The sequence below is a fragment of the Chrysoperla carnea genome, chromosome 4 (genome assembly GCF_905475395.1).
Source record: "Chrysoperla carnea chromosome 4, inChrCarn1.1, whole genome shotgun sequence".
In the NCBI taxonomy this organism is placed as follows: Eukaryota; Metazoa; Arthropoda; class Insecta; order Neuroptera; family Chrysopidae; genus Chrysoperla; species Chrysoperla carnea.
In genome coordinates this window covers 13,392,967-13,399,460 of record NC_058340.1, presented here as the reverse complement: position 1 = coordinate 13,399,460, position 6,494 = coordinate 13,392,967, and the positions used below count along the sequence as shown (strand labels likewise).

The 6,494-nt window shown below is 27.5% G+C and overlaps 1 protein-coding gene across 1 annotated transcript in view; it reads left to right on the top strand.

Annotated features, from left to right (window-relative positions):
- Positions 1-1,765: 1,765 nt before the first annotated feature.
- Positions 1,766-6,494, top strand: part of LOC123299267 (inverted formin-2) — a 68,191-nt gene continuing 63,462 nt past the window's right edge. Inside the window, exon 1 of the mRNA XM_044881606.1 lies at positions 1,766-1,800. The gene's annotated coding sequence lies outside the window, so the exon portion shown is untranslated. The remainder of the gene's footprint in view (positions 1,801-6,494) is intronic.

Here is a 6,494-nt window from a genome sequence, read left to right as displayed (position 1 = left end):
CTAGTTGTAATAGCCACATGGTACTTTGATACATGATAATAATATCTTACATACATCTTTCTTTGGTTTTAATACTTCTTCTATATGTGTGTATCCAATGAATGTGAGTAAGAAACTAACAAGCAAGATAGTATAGGAAATGTTAGCGTATCTTCTCGAAAAATCCGTTGTTTGAAAATTAAAGTTATCCATATAGGACATGTGTCGATAAAAAGTAATAATTTACTTATAAAACCAAAACTGAAGAAATTCAATTTCTGGAACTATGGACTATTTTGTAGGAATATTGTCCTTCATAATCATTATAATTTGTTTTTTGTTGCCTACATGAACTTATAATTTTTATTATTTAATTTGAGAACGATCGCGAATTGCAGTAAATAAAGAGTCTAGCTGTAAGTGTCTCAAAACTGAATTAAATGATGCCTTTCCTACCCATCGCTTTCACCACATTTTGATATATACATGTTATTGACCCTGGTAATTATACGGTTTTTTCACTTAATTATCGATTTAATGCTACTTAAATAATTATTGAATACCTTATATTTATAAATATTGACCCAGCACTGAAGTATATTAAGCTAAGCTAAGCTCACCAACAAAAGCAATTCAACATACAAAAAAAAATTTCAGACAATCTTTTACAACTTTTATAATAAATGTTAATACGATTGAAGACAAAAGATACGAGATATTCAAAAAAACTGATTTTCGAGACCTTTGACCTTGAATATCTAAAAACGCGCACGCGTGATCATATGTGACTTTTGAGACAAAACTTTTTTGTACTGTCAAAATAAAGGTTTGTACAAAAATCCAGCTCATTCTGTTAGATTCCAAGGTTGACGACTTATTTTGACAAAAATGATCGGGTCATAAGTGGGTATCGTCATAGAGATTGCATATAAAACTTTGTTTTGCTAAAGAGAGATGGGCAACTTTTGAATGCAATCTTCGTTGCTCATAACTTATTCGTTTTTTAATTTCACTTTAAAATTTTGTCATGGTATCAATCTAATTTTACATTTATGGGTAAAATGGCCAATCCGACATCTGGATTATCGCCTATTTAGCCTCGAAAATTTTCGGAAGGTAAATTTGACTATATCCTAGTTTAATGAATATACCATACATATTTACACACATCCACACATAATGCATGATAAATAAGTATATTGCTTATAAGAACTACTGTATATCTAAATGCACGTGTGTTTGTCTATAAAGTGGTAACAGAAATGTATATTATTGCATTCATCTTAAAACGCATATAGATTTTAATACATGATCAGTTAGTTAGCTTAGCTTAGCTTAGCTTAGCTTAGTTCTAGCACTAGCACATCATATTACATTGTTTTTAATTAAGACAGACGACAATTTATTAACAACAAAAAATGTTTTTACAAAAAAAAAAATTGTATGTCAAAATCATATTTTTGAAATAATAATATGCTTATATAAAAATATTGTTGTTTAGATGAATATTTTTGTAATATTAAAAGTGTTGAACTGTTGATATGTTTTTAGTGTTGATTGTTTGGTCAATTCTGTTGTGTATATGTTTAAATAATATAATATAATTAATTAATTTTTTTTTATTCTGTGTGATACGATTGTTATTATTTGTTAAATATGAATAAGTGTTGTATTTTATTATAGTTTATTATTGATTAAGATTAATATTTAACTAATTGAATTTATTTGTTCATTTAATTTAAAGTTTTGTTTTAATTAATTGTTGTTTTTGAAAGAAGAGTTTGTTTAAATCGACAGGTTTAATATTCAGACAAATTTAAGGTATTTATAAGTTATGAAGTTTTATTTAATATAAATGATGCTATTGTCATCCGCCACGGATATCCGTGCCTTTAATTAACCCGCGAATCACAGAGTAAGCGCAAGGACTAAAAAAACCACAGACCCGTGCTAAGTCGACCCCATTATTGGCATGGCCAATCTATGGGTAACAGGATGAAAGAAAATTCTCAATCCATGAATTTAACTGTTTCCACGACCACAGACATCCGGGTATATAAACCATCCGTGTCTAAAATTTTAGACACGGGATATCATCCGTGGCGGGTGGCAATAGACACTCCGTTTTTGCGATTTGATATACTCATTTTTGTAGTATGTTTTTTAAGGCATATTTTTTTAGATTATTAGATTCTTTCTCGGAAGTCGAATATCAGATGCAACGAAAGTGCCTGTTTGCGTTTCTATAACGCCTTACCACTTTATCAATCAAATTTAAATGAATTATTACATTTATTTAAATGAACAAAAATATTTAAATTCAAACGAGGACCCTAGTATTTTAAATATTAAGTTTAACTTTTGGAATTATTAAAGTTAAGAAATAACCTACCATAAAGATTTCAATTTTATTACAACCTTTCTTTAACTTCAGGAATTTTGTTTCATTTTTTCATCAAATCTTGCACTCAAAACTTCCGCTATTCAAATTGAGAAAAATCAACTAGGTAATAATGAGCTTGTGCATAAAAGCTCCTTGACTTTCTACTATAATCGTGAATTAAATAAGGGTGAAAATTTTTTCCACACATATGACCATTTGGCCAGAAGATATCCTAGTCCAATTCATTTTACAAACCCTTATTTTATTTTTTTTTAAATTCAATTTTACTTATATGAATCTCTCAAAATTAAATTTTGATTTTTCAAAGTTTCGTTACTTCTGTTAAATTACTGTTCAAAGATGGCTTTTATTTCTATTTTTTATAATAGTTTTTTAACTCCTGAACTAAAAAAGGGGGTATCTGTCTGTCTGTCTGTGGCATCGTATTTCCTAAATGAACGAACCTATTTTGATTTTTTTTGTTTCGTTTGAAAGGCAATTTAATGGAGAATGTTCTTAGCTCATTTCAAGTGCAAGGTTCGCGATTATCTTCAAAATCGGTTCAGTTTAGTAAAGGCTTTAAGGAAAATAATTTTATGCAGAGTGTTCTAAGATATGTTTCAAGTGTTAGTTTAGGGTTCCGTACCTGAAAATTATGAAATTTTAATTATTCAAATTATACAAATTATGAAATTTTAATTATTCATACTTTAATAATATAAATTAAGTTTTCACTTCCGTCGATTCATGGAGACTATCTAGTTATGTATTATATTACCAAAAATAAATAGTAAATGAAAAATAACTTTACTTTTTGAAATATTACTATCTAAAAAATTTTTTTTTGATAGTTTTAGTAATTCAAAAAAAGCAGTAACTAAATTGGTGTGAAAAGTTTGTATTTAATTGGAAAGTTTGATATAAATGGCGATTCGATACTGCCAATTCTCCTGTATTTTTATATTTCTCTACATCTGATATATTTTCTTTTCTATCAATTTAATTATGCCTATTAACTTGAACATAACGATCGAGAGACAAAATATATCTAAATAATATTTTAATTTAAAAGAATTTAATATTATACGCGTTTCTCTTTAGTCATTAGTTTATATTATATTATAAATCCTTGAATATAAGATTATATTCAATGACAAATTATCGCATACTTTGCAAATAATTCAATATACTTTTTTCCTTTTATATATATTTTAGAATATTTTTAATGAACATAATGTTGGCGCCATTTTTAGTATTCAAGCTTGAAAATAGGTAAATTTATTTTACAGATTTGGAAATTCAATAAACATAATGCTATGAGAAGGAAGTACCTTAATTTTCGTCACTTTTTAGATCGGAAAGTTATGAACGGGAAGAATTCGTTAATCGCGTTGGCGCATTTTAATACTAGTCAAATATATATCGTTCTATCTGTCGTTTAAAATCAAGATTTAATCTAGAAATCCCAATCAAAGGGGAGATATAAACACACAAAGTCGAAATATTTCTGGGAATTATTTTATCAGTATCGCGAAACTTGGAAAGATACGTAGCGATATACCATTTTGCAACAAATTTCGTTCACCTTTGTAAAATTCCAAAGTAATTCCCCCAATTACGAAGGAAAAAGTTACTTATTCCAATCTTATTTCTATTCTGCGCCTTATAACAAATCAATTAAAATGATGATATCAGGTGAATGGTAATAACTAGAAATGATGACGACCCTTTTTGAGAAGTGGTTTAAATTTTCTTAAATTTTGTGGCAGTAAGAGTTTATTAAAAAACTTCAACACAATAATAATATACGGTGCTTTCCATTACGAGTGTCCTAGTTTTAAACTTGAAAACAAATTGAATATGAGTAAGCACAAACAAAACCGTCGTAATGGTATAAATATTAAACTTTTTTCGATCAAGTCCTCTACCGCCAAATGTGTAACGTTACTAATGTGCGATAAAAAACGTCACTAGAAAAATTTCATAATATATCTATACAACTTGTTAAATTTAACATTAAAGTAAGGACACTCTTCATAGAAGACTTTTAATAATTTATTCCGGTTAAAATATGTATGACGTGTGTGCTCGATTCCATAAATGCACATAAATAAATGTATAATCTTAATAATTGCATTTTATTGGACTATTACTTGCACAATAATGAATTAATTCATTTACAATAAATTCCTAAACGTTAATATTTTAGCACATATACACTAATTATTATAAATATCATTAGCAAACTCATTGTAATCACAATTTTTTTATTTTATAAATAATAATTAAACAAAATTTCAATGGTGTAGACCTAAAATTGGCGCCCCATCACATTTTTATATTATAGTAAGGTTTTATTTTCATAATCTTCTAAAAGTTTTATTTTCATAATCTAAGGATACAACAAGTGAAATCAAACAATTGACATCAATTGCGTATTTAACAATTGACCGAGTTAATTGTTGAAATACGCAATCGTTTGTTTTTTTACGACATTTAAGTAAAGAAAGATAGCCACTCTTGCACACAAAGCAATAAGAGTATCTATCTTATCACTTCCTCAGTGGATATAGTATCTAGGTATAATAATTGGAAACAAATAGGCTCGAAAAAAAATTGACCGAAAATTTTATAGACACCGAATTTTGTTGTAATTACGAATTTATTGGGTTGAGTTTGTTGATTGTGAAGTTTTTAGCCCCTGCGTTCAAAAATGAGGTGCTATTACAGAAATTTTTTATTTTTCTGGTCTATTTTTTCCTAAATCCACATAATATGTGTAACGTATAAATTTAACGTATTTAATTTGCGCTTTCATGGGTAAACTGTGATGTTATAAACAAGATTTTTTGTTCTGTCTCTAACGGTTTACAAGTTTATATGTTTCACTGTTTACTCGTGAGGACAAAATTTTGGTGTCCATTTTTTTCTAAAATAACTAAGAGTTGGTTTATTAAACTATTCTAATTTATAAAAAAATAATGCAAGCACTGATATTCAACACTTTCTATACAGGGTATTTCAACAATTAACTCAGTCAATTGTTTGTTTGAACTTGTTAATGTAATTACATTTTTTTCAAGCTAGGTAGAGTAATGAATAGTGCGTTGGTCTCTGAATAATGTTTTTATCTTTTTGCAATTTTATAAGCACCCTCTTTCATCATATTTCCCTTTTTAGGTAATTGATTTTACAAGTGGACCCTTACCTTTTACAAGAAGTTTTTCAAAGAGAGTAACATCATTATAAAGTTTTTATTTTCGTTTTACGGGGTAAAACAATAATTTTTTCTAAGAAATTTAAAAATTGAGATTAATATCAATATATTGCTCTTGTGACCATTTTTAATAATAACCTTTCAACCTATCATTTTGTAATATTAAGTTTTTTTAAACGTCAATACTAATAATTTTTTATTTTAAATACAATAAAAATATGATTCTGTGAAGGCTAGCTGTTGTACCTTAGATTACAATTTACATTCATATGCTTTTTAAAACAATTTTTTTTCTATGGACCTGTAGTACAAGACTAAAATACTGTGGGTCACACCAATATCACTTTGAAACGTCTCCACCGCTTGTTTTCGGAAGACGCTCTCTTCAAGGTATAGACTTAGGATACAGCATCATAGAAACACTTCTTCTAGGATACAGCATCATAGAAAATATATTGTGATTGAAACATTGAAAGCTCTATAAGTTTCTGTTATAGGCAGCCTAAAGGCTCAATTTGCATTTTTAATTTTGTATACAATTAACAAGAAAATTCGAGAAAGTTTTGTTAACTAACAATTTTCTAACTTGTAGAAAAATTAGATTTTTAAATTGCTAATGGTAATAAATTCTTTATTGTGCTTAGCCATAATTTTTTTAAATTAATTTTTAATACCTTAAAAAAATTTTTTCGTGTGAGATACTCGTTTTTAACCATATTACAACAATCTAAAAGTTCCGGAAAAAGACTTATTTTCAGCGTTAATTTTCATTGGAAACCTACTTTTTAAGAATCTTTTTTTACAAATTCTAAATATTTATTTTATGAAATATTTCCGATAAACGAAATACCTTTTTTCATCGTTAATTGTTTGTAACTTTTGCAAATTTTATGTGCCGAAAAAACGCTTTTAGCT